The 18,762-nt window shown below is 37.0% G+C and overlaps 2 long non-coding RNA genes across 2 annotated transcripts; both read right to left on the bottom strand.

The window, feature by feature from the left end:
- Positions 1-8,365: 8,365 nt before the first annotated feature.
- Positions 8,366-11,640, bottom strand: LOC139974932 (uncharacterized). Its single transcript, XR_011795598.1, has 2 exons — positions 9,891-11,640; positions 8,366-8,549 (listed from the first exon to the last, which is right to left on the bottom strand). It is a non-coding gene; the product is annotated as an uncharacterized lncRNA (long non-coding RNA).
- Positions 11,641-16,277: 4,637 nt separating this feature from the next.
- On the bottom strand, positions 16,278-18,104 carry LOC139975037 (uncharacterized). Its single transcript, XR_011795636.1, has 2 exons — positions 17,771-18,104; positions 16,278-16,461 (listed from the first exon to the last, which is right to left on the bottom strand). It is a non-coding gene; the product is annotated as an uncharacterized lncRNA (long non-coding RNA).
- Between the last annotated feature and the right edge of the window lie 658 nt (positions 18,105-18,762).

Here is an 18,762-nt window from a genome sequence, read left to right as displayed (position 1 = left end):
TAGAAGGAAGTAAGTTTGGTTTTATTTCAGTTAGCGGAATTCGTCGTCGGTCTCTGTTAAAAAGTAAATCAATATTTGAAGATTGATTTCTTATATGAGCTGTGAAATGTGTTTACCTGACCTAATAGTTTATCTTAATTAGACTTCATCTTAATAATTATAAAGATACTACTACTACTACTTGTAATAATAATAATAATAATAATAATAATAATAATAATAATAATAATAATAATACAACCAATTAAAAAAAAAAAAATAATAATAATAATACAACCAATTAAAAATAATAATAATAATAATAATAATAATAATAATAATAATAATAATAATAATAATAATACAACCAATTAAAAATAACAATAACAACAATAACAATAACAATAACAATAATAATAATAATAATAATAATAATTTTTCCCATTTTTATTTGCATTATCTCTTCTACACAACACATTAAATTAACAAGAAAGAAAAGTTCGTTTCATGACACCAGAAAGGACATTTCCTTTATCAATAATGCAAAGAATCTCTTATCAGTTTAATTTCTTTGCGCTTTTTGTTATTGATAAGTAAATACATTTCAACACTCAAGAAAAATGAAAGCTTATGCTTGAAAATATCATAACTTGGAACGCTTTTGTTAATTCTGCAAAGGTAAATATAATATTTGGCATAAAAAATTGTCATGCTATACCATTTCATTTTGTTTTCATAATCATAACCAAAACACACGTGTTCGTACTCAACTACAACTTTTGAATTAAAGATTTCAAGATATATTTTGTTCCAAATATCTCCAACTGCGCTACAGCGCTAAGCTGGTCTAATGTTTCAGTAGACTCGCCACAAAAAGTGCAACTTGGGTCGTCAATAATGTTAAGTTTACTAAGAAAACTATTTGTAGCAATGATGGGATGGATAAACTTGTACTGAAAGCTTCTTAATTTAGTATCTCTAATCTTGCTACAAGAAACAAAATCTCACCCCAGTTTAAAGTGGTGCCTTTAAAATCATTGCCCCATTTTAAACAACCACGTGGTTTGCTCAATACAACGGCTGTTAAATTTATTATAAGCATATCGACAAATCTTAGTAGTACCATATAATTGCGCTAACATAACCTGCTGCCTACATGGTTGCTTCGGCAGCTGTAATGAATATATGGATGGTATCCACGTACGTGGGATAGAATGTATAATCCCATTCAGCTTTGTGAAGGGGAAGCTTGAACAATTAAATTTAGCAATAAAAACAGTATACGACAGAGGCCTGCCAGACATGTCATACAAATCCCGGACATAAAGCACATTTGAATTAAAACACTTCCTGTACCAAACTACTTCATTATTAATCTTGATAAAACTGTTGTTCCAGATAATCTGATCACCGTAATTCGCCACCGGGGTTTCAAAGGTGAGATCGCTCCAAGCACAACAGGAGTTGCGAATAAACTTGTGTTTAACCTTCTTGAAAATAACATTTCCTTTGAAATTACAGCTAAAAAGAAAATCCTTACCAACGTATTTCAAAAAATAGTCGAAAAGGACTTTCCAATGGCCAAAGGTATGATCTGTATATCTTTTAATCCAAGCGATTTTCATACTTTTCATAAAATCATGCACGTTAATCATATTTAAGCCGCCTTCTTCCTGTGGCTGCATTAAAATTTTCCTCTTTATATTGTCGCCGTTTCCTCTCCAAATAAAGTTTAACAGTAAACTATTTAGTTCCTTTAAAAATGGAGGGTTAGGCAGAACAGAGAAGGGGTAAACAAGTTGTGACAAAACAAAACTCTTTATGATAACAATTTTACCTAGGGAGTCGATCACGAGGAGACCACATATTTAGGACACTTTTCAAACGTGAAAGTTTTGGCCAATAATTTAAGGGAAAAGGGTCACTTCTATTATTCATAAGTGATTTACCAAAAACCTTAATAGGACCATCTGTAAAGGGAATATTATAAGCACTCTGACCGTGAACATTTTCATTATTATCGCCGATAGGAAGAATGTTAGACTTTTCGAAGTTGATCTTCAGACCAGAAGCTTGTTTTAACTCTGTTAGTATTTCAACAACTTTCTGTAAAGAACGATCGTTATTGTGCAGAAAAAAATGTGTCATCAGCATACATAGACACTTTAATGTTAACATTACCTACTGGAAAACCGACATAAATACGGTCAGCTCGTAATTTCAAAGCCAAAATTTCTGCACACAACACAAAAAGGTATGGGCTTAAGGGGCACCCTCGGCGCATCCCCCTTTTAACAGGGAAAAAAGCCAGAGGAAACCCCGTAAATCAAAACGCAAGCCGTACAATTTGCATAAAAGGTCTTAACCCAACGAATAATGCTATCCCAAAAATTGAAAAGTTGAAGTGTAAGGTACAAAAAATTCCAATTAACACTGTCGAAGGCTTTTTCAAAGTCAACGAAGAGAATGTTACCTGGCACATTTTTATCCTGTGCATACTGTATAACATCTAGGATCAGTCGAATATATTCTCCTATATATCGGTTTTTAAGAAAACCGGTTTGATCATGATGGATAACATGCGGCAAGACCTCTTGGAGTCTTGCAGAAATACAAGAAGAAGCAATTTTGTAGTCTACATTTAAAAGTGAGATTGGCCTCCAATTACTAATTTTCTTAATGTCTTTACCATCTTTAGGAAGTAAAGTAATAACAGCTCTGCCTTGCTCCGAAGAAAGTTTACTTATCAAATATCCCGAGTTTAGCGACATAACAACGAAAGACTTAATTTCTGGCCAAAAAAATCTGTAAAATTCAGCTGGCAGACCATCGCTGCCAGGTACCTTACAAGAAGCCATACTCTTAAGTGCATTCCAACATTCCCCTTCAGTTAAGGCACCTTCATAATTATTTCTTGAATCGTCGTTCAAACCCGGAATATAAAGTGACTCAGTAAAAGTATTATCCAAGCAAGCATCAATACAAGTAGCGTATAAATTTTCGTAAAAAATTCGCTCAACGTTTAGAATTGCGTGGAGATCGGTAAACTCAGTCCCATTGTCATCAACTAGAATTTTAATTGACTTGCGCTCACTGTTTCGCTCTCTAGATTTAGGAAGTATTGTGTATTCCGTTCAACTTGTTCAACCCATCTTGCTCTAAAGCGAATAATAATACCATCAATTTTGCTCTCGTAAATGTCGTCAAGGCTGCGCTTAGCGTTTGAAATTCGTAGTTTAAGGGACGGAGTGGAGTAAAAATTGTTGTCAGTTTCTAATGAAACAATAACTTTTTGCAGCGTTTTGTCCTTCTCCCTCACAAGACGAGACTTTTTTTTAGAATATTTCATGGACCAGGAACGAATGAGGAATTTTAAATATTCCCCAAAATTTTGTGGATTAGTTGCATCTAAATCCCATTCTGCCAAGGCACTAGCAACTAACTTACGAATTCCTTCTACGAAATCTGCTTCTTTCAATAGGGAAGTGTTTAATTCCCAAAAACCTCCGCCTCTCTTAAAAGTTGAAGCACGCATCTTAAAAATTACCGCATTATGATCAGACTGAATGGTCGATAAAGTATAACAGTCGTTACAAAAAGCTAGCAAGTTGGCCGACACCAGAAAAAATCAAACCTACAACTAAGGCCATCAATAATATTTGAAAACCATGTGAAAAGATACTTCTTTGGACTCCTCTCCCTAAATGTTGTAGTTACCTTGGCTTATTTTTGCTTTCTTTGGGCCTACCTCTCACCATAACGGCACAACATCACGAAGTAAAAGTTAGAGTATTGATATTCCGGGTTGGTGGTAATAAAACACTTGCCCAATGCGGAAGAAGTGGAGAATAAGCGTTGAAAATGATACCCAATTTGTGTCAAACGAAGCTTGCATCCTCGAGGAATAAACGATCAAAAATTCGATGGTAATAAAAACTTTCTTAAATTGTTGTATTTACGGTAATGCGGCGTGACGTCAGTCGCGGAACTCAGCTCACTTCCGGGACGATATGTTTACATTCTTAAACGTCTGAGAACACACAACATTAAACTGTTGCAGTGCTCCGTAGTAATTGAGATTTGGTGTTTGGAGTTTGCCAATAACTGTTAATTTTATTTGACTAGACTGTTATTATAGTTGCATTTTGTTTCGCTAAAATTAGATGTTAACATAAATGACAGTTGAAAATATTACGACGAATAAAATAACTTCGGATCTCACCGTGGTTGAAATTATTGGTATCCCGAATTTATTCCTGTTAGTAAAAAACGTGTCCACGCCCTCTATTGTGCGACATGTTATCCTACGTTAAAATGTAAATTGAGTTATAATATACATTGTTATTCTTAACACTAACATATTGCTAATCCAGATCCGAATAAAGACCTATGCTATTTAAACACGCACATCCTAATAAACTAATGTCATCCCTCGTTGTACAAAACACTCGAAATGTGGTCAGAGTTGCCTCAAAGTGATGAACTTTTTCATTAAATTCAATCAGCATCCACCATACTTTTTCAGTGGGTTATTTGATTTAATACAAAAAACAAGAGGCATGTGATACAAACCGTGTGAATATCATTCACACTGTCGGCTAGGGATCATGGTAGGGAAGAAACGCATCCAGCGAATAGGGGTCTTGTTGTGGATATTACAAAGAGATAATGCAATGACGGCGAAAGTGAACATAAACAATCCACATGAACTAACATCGGGTTATTTATATATATATATATCTAAATATATATATATATAAATGAAGAAAAAAAATATAAGGCTGCATCAGTCTAATCCAGGGTTGTCCAACCTTTTGCAGAGGAGGGCCACATGGAATGATTATGATGAGGAAGGGGCCGCATGAACCCTACACTCGATTTTTTGGCCCGGAGCCCAAGGCAACAAAATGTGAGAGCGGAGCGCACTGATTTATTTTTCTTCCTGATAAAACAGATGAATAAAGGCGCCCCCCCCCTTCCGCTGAGAGAGTGTCACACCAACTGACCTGTATGCAGTTTTTTGGACCCAGAAGGTTCGATTGATTGATTACATAGCTTCAAATTGTTATCAATAAATCTGCTCACTAAAATTTCGCACCGTAGAGCATCTCTGGCGGGCCGGACGCAACCCTGCGGCGGGCCGAACTGTGGCCCGCGGGCCGTAGGTTGGACAACCCTGGTCTATATATATATATATATATATATATATATATATATATATATATATATATATCATCAAAGCCACTTTGCAGAAATTCGATTAGACTGATGCAGCCTTTTATTTAGTACGGTACCATTTTTAACTCTTATTATATTATCTTATTTGCGTAATTATTTGCGTAAACACATCACTCCATCAACACCCCCCACCCCCTTCATGAAAAATATGCATACTAGCACTGCAATATTCAATGTGCAAATTGGGAAACAAGGAACAAGTTTTCTTTTGAGACAAAATGAGGTGAGATTATGGTAGTTGCTAATGTATGAATCTTCCGAATTAGAGTTTATTTCTTGTTAGTATCTTAACAATTTGTTCCATTCGAAATAGCTTTGATTTTGACCCACAGAGATTCATTAACAGTCATGGGCGTAGCCAGGATTGGCAAAGTTGTATGCACGACTGTCTGAGCGGAGGGCCACTATCGGTTTGCGCGGAGCGTACAAGAAAATTTCTGGTTTTACAAACCCCTCAGATGGCCGGAAACGACCCTTCCCGAGTGTTCATTCTGGTTCCCTGGTCTCTTGCCAATTTGAGGCACCTCAATTTTTATGTAGAAAAAAGGCACATTTTTAACCTGAGGCAAAGTTGGGGCCATGTGCCCCCTGTGCCCCCAGGTTCCGCCACCCTTGGTCCAGGTAAACAATTGACTAGTTAGAAAAAAATTGATCGTGCAAAAAGCGTGGTAGCCCAGATGAACTGCGCTTACGGTGGTGTTACACGGAAATATTCGAGCATCATGATGCTAAATAAAGAAAATCATAAAATTGTCCGGCAAAAATTTGAAAAAGATTCGGGCAAGCTACTGCATATATATATATATATATATATATATATATATATATATATATAAATATATAATATATAATATATATATATATAAAAAAAAATTCTCCTCTTAGGCTGCCCGAATTTTTCAGGACTTTTGCCCGAATTTCTTGTCCTCTGGAAATTTGGGGGGGGGGGCAGTCTGCCCCCCTGCCCCCCGCCTCGTACGCCTATGAATGCGACAAAAAACACTAAACCGAAATAAACGGTAGAACGAGCTTACTCGGGAATCTGGTTGTAATAGCTATGCGGTTCAGGTGTAATTTTCCTATTATTGGTCAGACATGAATTTGAAACTGTTTAATTATCTCGCCCCTCTTTCCTTACAGAAAAGGTGTCACAGATCTAGTTCCTTAAACTCATACATCTCACTGTGATATGGAGTGCATTATCTTCTCCATAAAACTCGAAAGATGCAACAATAACGATAACAGACCGAGGCAAAGAAATGCAGATCCAGCAGGTAGCACAAACACAAGGATAAAACTATATAGTAGCGTGGACTCTGATTCAGGATTTTCAATAGGAAAATTTTCCTTGTTATTGCTATCGTCTTAATCACTCTAAGTTCTAAACCATATAGTTTACGCAACTGTTAATTCTCATAAACATGCACATCTGTATTTTACGTGTATATTTACATGTATATTTACAACAATGAGATGACATCCAGGACAATGAGTGTTGAAGTATCTTCGAATACGAAGAGTCACATTCCGATACCTAATATTGCGCAGTCTACCTAAAATGAGTGCAACGAGATACCAAATAATATCCTTCGTTTTAATACAAATATAATATGACAGGACTGGTGCATAATTCATTCCTCGCTGGTCCCTCCATAACGGTTCACGTCCCTATACCTAAATCAGTCAGGTGGAATTTTGAATTTGCCCCCCCCCCCTTCGAAAAGCACGCAGTTAATGTTTATTCCTAGACGGTCTCTTTCCCCCTCTAAATTTGCATCCTTATAATACAATTCTTATTCTTTATTTCCCCGAATAAACTGAGACAATACAGTAGAATAGAGAAACGTAATCGCACAATGTATTGCTCATTGGTGGAACCAGTCACCAATTTAACTCATTGTTCCCTAGTATGCTCTACAATGCACCCTTGCTTTGGTGTGTTATACCGTGGTTCGAGTTATTTTATCCTGTAGGGCGTTTTATATTAAACTATTATAGTTAAAACTACCCAGGGGAATTTACACTGTCACGCCGGCTACACGAAAAATAGATGGCGCTATTTCGTAATAGCTTCAAGGATATACTTACTTCCTTTTTCTTATTATCACTGAGAATGAGGACGACAGTCTACAATTATCGCTCTGAGATCGAAGGTCACGACACGTCGTTTGTGAAAGCAAATTATGTTTATTTAAGTTAGCTAATATTACGACTCGGATGAATGCACAATACTCCCGGCTGATCCATTCCCCGACTGACTATTGGACTTGGGGAACACCACCCCACCCCCACCAACACACCACCCCACCCCGCACCCTCTTTGTATGCACGCCACCGTTATAAAAGTGTTCGCAGATACACAGATATCTGAATACTGAAGTATCCTCATGTCAAGTGAAAGCTTTACTGTCATATAAATTAGTATAAATTCCCACTCCTCAGAGCATAGCTTTGCTGGAATTTATCTAATGAAGACCTATAACATTACAAGAATTTCGTCTACGTGTTATCAAACTTGGAACAATATACGGTAATATACGACATTAAAATCCATACGCTTTCTTTTCATCAATATCGACAGGTTCTTTTTGTGTCTGATCTTGAAAAATGCGGGAAGCCGTCAGATACTATTTAATGTGAGGAAATATGAGGAAATGAAAAAACGCCTTTTTTGTTTAATTCACAACCCTGGAAGAAAGGTTATCGAAAGACGGTAAGGGTGGAGGGCGCATTATAGATGATATTTCCGCCATAACCACTACAATTTTCGTATGTAAAGTTATCAATATTCATGGTTCTATTAGTTTTGTGCAAGATTCCTATCGCGGTTTTTTCGAGAATAAAAAAAAAGAATAAAAAAGAAAGAACGACGAAGAAACAAAAAACCCCGAAAGAACAAATCTTTTCTCAAACTTGAGATTCGTCAAACTATTTTTGTGTACTATCCACCTTATCGATCCCGATTTGACTTTCCTTGACATGAGTGGTGAGTTTGCAGGGGCGTGGAGGGTGGAGGGATATGGCGATGAGTGGGGTGGGGCGACGGGTGTAGGTGTGAGGTAGAGATGGGGAAGGAGTTGTGTATGAAATTTGATTTTCCTAGAGTTTGGGCCAATGAAGTTCACAATGAATGATTTCAGTCACTGCATTTATGATTAGTGTTTTACTTTAATAAGCATTGCTATCATTTGGAAAGTTAATGATAACAAGTTAACAAAACAGATTCTCCCATCACCAGTTTACAGCTGTAGGCTTAACGACTAATCCATTCAACAGTCTCTCAGATAAGGTCTACAGCGTTATGTTTCTGTTCAGTCCACCAAAAGTTAGTCCTGCAATTAAAAAAATATATATATTCCTTAGTTATGATTAATGCAAACTTATCGAAAAATAAAATGCGACGAATAAAGAGAAATTAAAGTTCATGCACTGCATTTATTTTATGGCACGCTTTTATTGTTCATACGTTAATTAGCCATGCGTAGTCCCGGTAACCAGCTAAACCGGGAATCTGTAATCCAAAATTCCCTGTACCGCTGTTAATCAATTGCAAACATCACGATTCATTTGGTTAAATATCAAGAAATATTAACTGAGCTGAAATCTCAGCTACACTCTGGATTAAAGGCAGACAATAGAATATATAAATAGATGGCGTTTGCTCTTAATCTAAGATATAACCTTGTAAATATTTCCTGCAATTATTACGACACAAAAACATTGGAATATAAGACAAGTGAATAACAATCGAAACATTTGCTTGATTTAAAGTTAAATGTAAACGTACATTGTTTTAATTAATATCTTTAATAAAATGTTTGTACATTTCTCACAATATACAGGCGGAGAGCACTATACATATTTCATTATTTATTATTTCCCTCACTAAGTATACCCGTCTTCAACTTTCATAACTATTTTACTTGTAAATATTCTGTCTTTTAGGATAACATTTATATTGAGAATAGTAAATATATAAACTCTTTCCCTTATGTCACTTATAGTGAAAATGTTGGATTCATTATGTAGTTTCTAACTTCGCGTATTCCATAACTTTGCATACCGGCCCTAATGTTTCGTATGTGTATACATATATAGTTGTACTGCCGCTGCCGTCGATGCACACTGTAGTTGTTAGTTCAAAATATCGATTTGTAACCACGACTCCGCCATTTTGTTAACCCCATAACTTTAGCTAAAACGGGCAACACCGCTTGAGGCTAAACGAGGACAAATTATTTCGTTTTCTTGCACATAGACCTAGGCACTTATAGCACCTGGCACTTATAGGTCCCTGCAGTTAACGATGCCGTCAAACCGCGCCAAGTGTTTAAACTGTTACCGAACCTAATGATAATTCCAGTAACCTATGTATGGTATGGCAATTACTTTAACGCGCATTCGCCCTATTAGGGAACATCACTCCTGCATGAATTTTACCGCTGTTGGCTACTGCATTATATTTAAATCGGAATTTTAAGCAAACATCCGAAAAAGTTCCAGTTACTCTAAGGAATATAAATGATGACACATGTGACCAAAAACCAGCAATACTGTTAGTTGCGTTACCTATTACAACATCATTGTTGTCTTATAACGTCTCAAACATCGCCTAGACCATCTTATATAACATTTTTCATTCAATATTACAGATACATATTATTAACACTTACTGCTTCAGCATTCTCTTCACGTCGTTGGAACGCTCCATGATCATCCGCCTCCGCCTCCCTAGGCTTAGGGCAGGGATGCCGGGCAAATCTTAACCCTCTCTTGCACGGATGTCTTCTTGCGTCTGTGGTCAAAACCAGGGACATCAACAGACAGCTCAACAACAACACGGTCAGCAACTTCATTTTACTAGTGTTCGCAGAATGTCTCAGCATATGCAGAAGATTATGCAATGTTGCCTTTGTCAAACTGTTCAGTAAGTCAAAATCTATCGACCTCGTTAGCAAAACTCTCAAGGATAAGTGGTACACGTAGCACATCCCACAACCTTTTATCAGATAACGACATTGATACGAGTTCTTCTGTTTTTATTATATAAAGGTGCAGGTGGTGGAAAATGCATTCTTCTTCATCTTATGTTTCTCGATTTTGTTGGACGAGACACCCTAGAAAACTAGATACCCATTTCACTTAGGTCATAAGATGTAATTCGACAACTGACCGGAACTGGCTTTAATACGGGTCGCATTTGTTCTTGCTGTGGAGGACATTAACCTGTTTATAATGGTGTGGAGCAATAAGTATTAGATAAGTAATAGTATTATCATAATCCACGAGTGCTCGACCCTCTTGGGGGAACTATTGTATGACGTGAGCAATGAGTCTTAATATAGAGATCAATTAAAATGCTATCCAACCCGAACTTTATTTGTGAAGTCGGAACTCGGACGAGATATTATGAACTCAGCGAAATGAATATATAATACATTTATGTTTATATATATATACATTATGTAACAATGTTCCGCGAAAGCTCGATGAATTATAACCAGAATGCAAAATGCATTGAGGTTTCGATGACTTCATTGCACTAGACTTCTGCTTGTTAGTATAACCAGAACTAGCTGTTACAATAACACTATGGCATGCTAACACAGGTCAGTCTACTGTACGTGGTTATACAGACCTCCATCAAAAGCAATAGGGTTCTTGTACTCAATGTTATGAATCCACACACCAAGTATTACAAAACAAAACCAAATCTCTAATAACTTCGCACATTAGGGTTGCAGAGGAGTCCACTTATGGACAAGTTAGATTGGAATATGCCCACGAAACTTCAAAGAATCGACTTGAAAGAAGCTAATACAGGTCACTGGTGGTCAACCTGAGGTCAAAGGTCACCCAAATGCAGTTCGACTATTGTATTACAATAGCGTAACTCTCAACCCTGTCAGCGGGTAGTTTCACAAGTTTTCGGAAAAAACACATTTTGACCCATTAATGACCTTTGGTGACCTTGGAGCACATCACGGTTGTTTTGGAAAATGTGTCCCTACTTCATTCACAACTTGTCCTAATAGACCAGCCATGTCAGACTTCGTGACTAGAAGTTGTTGCAAAAATTAGCATAAGTTGGGAGTTTTTGGCACATAATCAACCTTGAATGACCTTGAATGACCTAATGGTTTTAATCGAAAAATTTCCCCTTGATGATGTGCACTCTGTCCTAAAATCCCAACCTTGATGGACATTTGGTTCTCACATTATTGCAAAAAATACTAGTTTTTGACCCCTAATTGACCTTTGTTGACCTTGAATCATATTACCGTTATGTTTTGAAACGATCCTTTACCCCATTCACAACTAGTCTCAAAATATCAACCATGTCGGACCCTGTCAGTGGTAGTTTCACAAGTTATTGATGAAAAAACACATTTTGCCCCATAAATGACCTTTGGTGACCTTGGATCACATTACGGTTACTTTTGAAAATGTGTCCCTACTCCATTCACAACTTGTCCTAACATACCAGCCATGTCAGACTTCGTGACTAGAAGTTTTTGCAAAAAATAGCATAAGCTGGCAGTTTTTTGCACATAATCAACCTTGAATGACCTTGAATGACCTGATGGTTGTTATCAAAAATGTTCCTCTTGATGAGGTGCACTCTGTCCTAAAAATAATTTGGCCTACTGCCCTGGAAAGAGTAGAGTTGTGTGGTTGTAGTTTCAGAAGGCGAAGTCGATGGCTATTTCGGCCATAAAAAATACAAATTAAATATGTAAAGTTCAGAATAGTAAAACAGAAAAGAAAGAAAAAGATGAAAAAAGAAAGACAAAGAAATAATGCAAACGAGAGAACAAACATTCCATCAAATTTGAGATTCGTCAAACTCTTTTGGTGTAAAATCCATCTTTTTGATCCCGATTTGACTTTCCTGAGAGTGCAGGTGCTCTTTGACAAATAAACAATCTAAATAGAAGGATTTCTCCATATGGACTTAACATTAGACCTTTCACATTTGACACTAATATGCATGTTTGGTCAAGCACTTCGAAAGTTGTCTTTGAAGAGAAAACGTTCACTTTGCGTCGATACCTCCAACATGAATTTTTACATATGGTTTGTATTTCTTGCCTGTTCAGTGTCTGTTGTTGCATCAAAAAAAATGGAACTTGAAGAGCAAGAATTCCACGAAGTAAGTGATTAGTGTCTAGACAATTACAGTAGAGGAGTCAGTGTGGGAGTGAGAGGGTGGGCGTCGGGGGGTTGGGGTGGTGGTGAAAGGATACCAGCTTGTCCGTGCATGGTAACTTGAAAGCATTATAGAGGAAACCTTATTATCAGATAGTCGAGTTTTCAATTATGACGTGTTTCATTTTACGTTTTGGTCGTGGTTGCGATGATCAAACTAAGATCATAATCTATCAAATAATTACAAAAACACTGTTTTATCTTCAATTATGTAGTTGTTTTCAAAATGTTATATCTCATGATCAAGTAAATCAGAAAGAATAAAATATGTAAATTACTTGAATCCACGCTCAAGTTTCGAACCTTACATACTTCACAGGGAAGCTATGTATTGCCTTTGATTTGTTTTGTAAAAATCATGAACTTTGTCAATAACCGTTAATTTTCTTTCACTAGACTGTTATTATAGTTGCATTTTTTTCCCGTTAAAATGAAATGTTAACATAAATGATAAGCAGCTGAAAAATTACGACGAATAAAATAATTTCGGATCTCACCGTCGTTGAAATTATTGGTATTCCGAGTTTATACATGTTAGTACAAAACGTGTCCACGCCCTCTATTGTGCGACATGGTATCCTACGTTAACATGTAAATTGAATTATATTATAATTGTATAATTGTACAATGTCGTTTACCTCCATTGCATTAACATAAAGTGTGTTCAAAGTATCTCATTCGAGATCCGGCTTTAGGAATCACAAATGATTTCGAGTTGGTTAGCATCATGTTTGATCTCTAAAGTAAGGCAAAATATGTCACCAAAAACAGAACTAGTATTGTTCGATACAGGTGACAAACGCCTACAGTGGAATTACGACCTTCCTTACCGGTTTCGAACCTCTGGACATACAATCAGAGTCCATAGCCTAGTGGTTAGGGTGTCCGCGTACAGAAGGCCCGTGGTTCGAATCCCGGTGGAGGCTGAGAGTTTTTTCACTGTTCTTGATTTTCCAAATCATTACGATTTTTCATTTATATATATTCATTTGCCTTTGTCGTTTACCACCATTGCATAAACATAAAGTCTGTTCAAAGTTTCTCTTTCGAGATCCGGCTTTAGGAATCACAGAAGATTTCGAGTTGGTTAGCATCATGTTTGATCTCTAGAGTAAGGCAAAATATGTCACCAAAAACAGAACTAGTATTGTTCGATACAGGTGACAAACGCCTACAGTGGAATGACGACCTTCCTTACCGGTTTCGAACCTCTGAACATACAATCAGCGTCCATAGCCTAGTGGTTAGGGTGTCCTCGTACAGAGCGGAAGGCCCCGGTTCGAATCCCGGTGGGGGCTGGAAGTTTTTTTCACTGTTCTGGATTCAACTCATTGCGATCTCAATTATATATATATATAAAACAAAATATATATAACTAGATTATTATTTCTTTCTCATAGCGTCAATATGACTACGCAGATTACAACTTTTGGAGACAATATCTGAGATTATATGGCGGTGGCGGAGGAAGAGGGGGAGAAGGAGGTGGAGGCGGCGGCGGTGGTGGTGGTGGGCGGATGTGGCAGAGGCGACGGAGGGGGAGGAGGTAACGGAGAGGGCGGTAATAACGGACGCGATGCAGGTCGTTCTGGAAGAGGTGGACGTGGTGAAGGAGGCAGACCAGGCACAGATGTAGGACGTAGGACGATGTATGAACACCCTGGATGAACTACTTCACAGAGTAATATACGTTCTGCCTTACTGAAGCAGACATATGAAAGGCACGCAATGCTATAAAAACACTGTACCGAAATAAACGGTAGAACGAGCTTACCCGGAAATTTGGTTATAATAGCTATGCGGTTCAGATGAAATTTTCCTGTAATTGGTCACACGTGAATTTGAAATTGTTTAATTACCTTGGCTGCCCTCTTTCCTTACGTGTCACTTATATGATTCCTTAAATTCATACATCTCACTGTGATATGGAGTGCATTATCTTCTTCATAAAACTCGAAAGATGCGACAATAACGACAACAGACCGAGGCAAAGAAATGCAGATCCAGCAGGTAGCACAAATTCACGGATAAAACTATATAGTAGCGTGGACTCTGATTCAGGATTTTCAATTGGAAAATTTTCATTGATATCGTTTTAATCACTCTAAGTTATAAACCATCTAGTTATCAAAACTGTTATTTCTCATAAACATGCACATATAAATCGTACGTATATATATATAATATATATATATATATATATATATATATATATATATATATATATATATATATATATATATATATATATATATTACAATAACATGACATTCAGGACAATTAATGTAGCAGTATCTTCGTATACGAAAAGTCGCGTTCATATAATATGGCGCAGTCTACTTCAAATGAGTGCAACTCACTATAGGATGATCATACACGAGAAACCAGTACTATACCCCCCCCCCCCACATTCGAAAAGCAAGCAGTTGATGTTTATTCCTAGACAGTTTCTTTCCCCCTCTTTGCATTCTTATCATAAAATTCTTCTTCTTTCTCACCCCCCCCCCTCCCCCCAAATAAACTGAAACAATACTGTAGAACAGAGAAACGGAATCGCGCAATACATTGCTCACTACTGGAATCACTCACTAATTTAACTCATTGTTCCCTAGTATGCACTACAATGCACCCTTGCTTGGTGTACTATACCGTGGTTCGATTTATTTTATCTGGTAGGGTGTTTTATACTAAACTATTATAGTTAAAACTACCCAAGGGAAATTTACACTGTCACGCCGGCTACACGAAATAAAGGATGGCGCTATTTCGTAATAGCTTTATGGATATACTGACTTTCCTTTTCTGATTATCACAGCAGTCTAGAATTTTCGCTCTGAGATTGAAGGTCACGTCGTTTGTGAAAGCAAATTATGCTTATTTAAGTTAGCTAATATTACGACTCGGATGATCTGGCTGATCCATTCCCCCGACTGACGATTGGACTTGGGGAACACCACCCCACCCCCACCAACACACCACCCCACCCCGCACCCTCTTTGTATGCACGCCACCGTTATAAAAGTGTTCGCAGATACACAGATATCTGAATACTGAAGTATTGTCATGTCAAGTGAAAGCTTAACTGTCATATAAATTAGTATAAATTTCCACTCCTCAGAGCATAGCTTTGCTGGATTAATCTAATATAATCTATATCATAAGAAAAATTTCGTCTAAGTTTCATCAAACTTGGAACGATAAACAGTTACATACGACATTAAAATCCATACGCTTTCTTTTCATCAATATCAACAGGTTCTTTTTTTCTGATCTCGAAAATGCGGGTAGCCGTCAGATACTATTTTAATGCTCGTATGAAATGAAAACCTGAAAGAAATATGAGGAAATGAAAGAACGGCTTTTTTTTTTCATTCACAACCCTGGAAGAAAGGATATCGAAAGACGGTAAGGGTAGAGGGCGCATTATAGATGATATTTCCGCCATAACCACTACAATTTTCGTATGTAAAGTTAACTGTTTTCATTGTTCTATTAGTTTTGTGCAAGAGTCTTATCGCGGTTTTTCGAGAATAAAAAAAAAACAGAATTAAAAAAAAGAAAGAACGACGAAGAAACAAAAAACCTTAAAGAACGAACCTTTCCCCAAACTTGAGATTCGTCAAATTATTTTGGTGTAAAGTTCACCTCTTCGATCCCGATATGACTTTCTTTGACATAAGTGTTGAGTTTGCAGCGGATGGGGGGGGGGTTGGGTGGGCTGGAAGGGTGACAGGTGGGGCGGGGTGAAGGGTGTAGGTGTGAGGTAGGAATAGGGAAGGGGTTGTGTATAAAATTTGATTTTCCCAGAGTTTGAGCCAATGAAGTTACAATGAATGATTTCAGTCACTGCATTTATGGTTATTGTTTTACTTTAATAAGCATTGCTATCATTTGGAAAGTAAATGATAACAAGTTAACAAAACAGATTATCCCATCACCAGTTTACAGCTGTATGCTAAACGACTAATCCATTCAACAGTCTCTCAGATAAGGTCTACAGCGTTATGTTTCTGTTCAGTCCACCAAAAGTTAGTCCTGCAATTAAAAAAAATTATATATATATTCATAAGTTATGATTAATGCAAACTTATCGAGAAAAAAATGCGACGAATTAAGAGAAATTACAGTTCATGCACTGCATTTATATTATGGCACGCTTTTATTGTTCATACGTTAATTAGCCATGCGTAGTCCCGGGTACTTGCCAGCTAAACCGGGAATATGTAATCCAAAATTCCCTGTACCGCGGTAAATATGTTACAAACATCACGATTTATTTGGTTAAATATAAAGAAAAATTAACTGAGCTGAAATCTCAGCTACACTATGAATTAAAGGCAGACAATGAAATATAAATAGATGGCGCTTGCTCTTAATCTAAGAAATGACCTTTTAAATATTTCCTCTAATTATTACGTCACAGACACATTGGAATATAACACAAGTGAATAACAATCGAAACATTTTCTTTATTTAAAGTTGACTGTAAACGTACATGCAGAACTATTGCTTTAAATAATCTCTCTATTAATTTTTTTGTTTATTTCTCACAATATACAGACGGAGAGCTCTATACATATTTCATTCCCGTCTTCAACTTTCATAACTATTTTGCTTGTAAATATTCCGTCTTTTGAGATAACATTTATATTGAGCGTAATAATATATAAACTCTTCCCTTCACTTATATAGTTTAAAATGCTGGATGCATAATGTAGTTTCTAACTACGCGTATTCCATAACTTTGCATACCGGCCCTAATTGTTCGCATGTGTATACATGTATAGTTGTACTGCCGCTGCCGCCGATACACAATGTAGTTGTTAGTTCAAAATGTCGATTTGTAACCACGACTCCACCCTTTTTTAACCCCATAAGTTTTGCTAAAACGGGCAACACCGCTTGAGGCCAAACAAGGACAACTTATTTCGTTTTCTTGCATATAGACCTAGGCACTTTAGGTCCATGCAGTAAACGTTGCCGTCACACCGCGCCAAGTGATTAAACTGTTACCGAACCTAATGATAATTCCAGTAACCTATGTATGGTATGGCCATTACTTTAACGCGCATTCGCCCTATTAGGGAACATCACTCCTACATGAATTTTACCGCTGTTGGCTACTGCACTATATTTAAATCGGAATTTTAAGCAAACATCCGAAAAAGTTCCAGTTACTCTAAAGAATATAAATGATGACACATGTGACCAAAAACCAGCAATACTGTTAGTTGCGTTACCTATTACAACATCATTGTTGTCTTATAACGTCTCAAACATCGCCTAGACCATCTTATATAACATTTTCCATTCAATATTACAGATACATATTATTAACACTTACTGCTTCAGCATTCTCTTCACGTCGTTGGAACGCCCCATGATCATTCGCCTCCCTAGACTTAGGGCAGAGATGCCGAGCAAATCTTAACCCTGACTTGCACGCATGTCTTACGTCTGTGGTCAAAACCAGGGACATCAACAGACAGCTCAACAACAACACGGTCAGCAACTTCATTTTACAAGTGTTAGCAGAATGTCCAGCATATGCAGAAGATTACGCAATGTTGCCTTTGTCAAACTGGTCAGCAAGTCAAAATCTATCGACCTCGTTAGCAAAACTCTCAGGGATAAGTGGTACACGCAGCGCATCCCACAACCTTTTATCAGATAGCTACATTGATACGAGTTCTTTTGTTTTTATTATATAAAGGTGCAGGTGGAGGAAAATGCATTCTTCTTCATCTTATGTTTCTTGATTTTGTTGGACGAGACACCCTAGGAAACCAAATATCCATTTCACTTAGATCATAATATGTTGCAATATGTAATTCGACAACTGCCCAGAACTGGCTAGGGGTCGCATTTTTTACTTGCGGTGGAGGACATTAACCTGAATATAATGGTGAAGAGCAATAAGTATTAGATAAGTAATAGTATTATCATAATCTACGAGTGCTCGACCCTCTTGGGGGAACTTATGAATGACGTAAGCAATGAGCCTTAATATAGAGATCAATTATAATGCTATCCAACCCGAACTTTATTTGTGAAGTCGGAACTCGGAAGAGATACTATGAACTCCGTGAAATGAATATATAATACATTTATGTTTTTATATATACATTATGTAACAATGTTCCGCGAAAGATCGATGAATTATAACCAGAATGCAAAATGCATTGAGGTTTCGATGACTTCAATGCACTAGACTTCTGCTTGTTAGTATAACCAGAACTTGCTGTTACAATAACACTATGGCATGCTAACACAGGTCAGTCTACTGTACGTGGTTATACAGACCTCCATCAAAAGCAATAGGGTTCTTGTACTCAA

The sequence above is a fragment of the Apostichopus japonicus genome, chromosome 10, assembly GCF_037975245.1.
Source record: "Apostichopus japonicus isolate 1M-3 chromosome 10, ASM3797524v1, whole genome shotgun sequence".
Lineage (NCBI taxonomy): Eukaryota > Metazoa > Echinodermata > Holothuroidea > Aspidochirotida > Stichopodidae > Apostichopus > Apostichopus japonicus.
The sequence above is the reverse complement of the archived record's forward strand: the minus strand, read 5'-3'. Positions and strand labels throughout refer to the sequence as shown.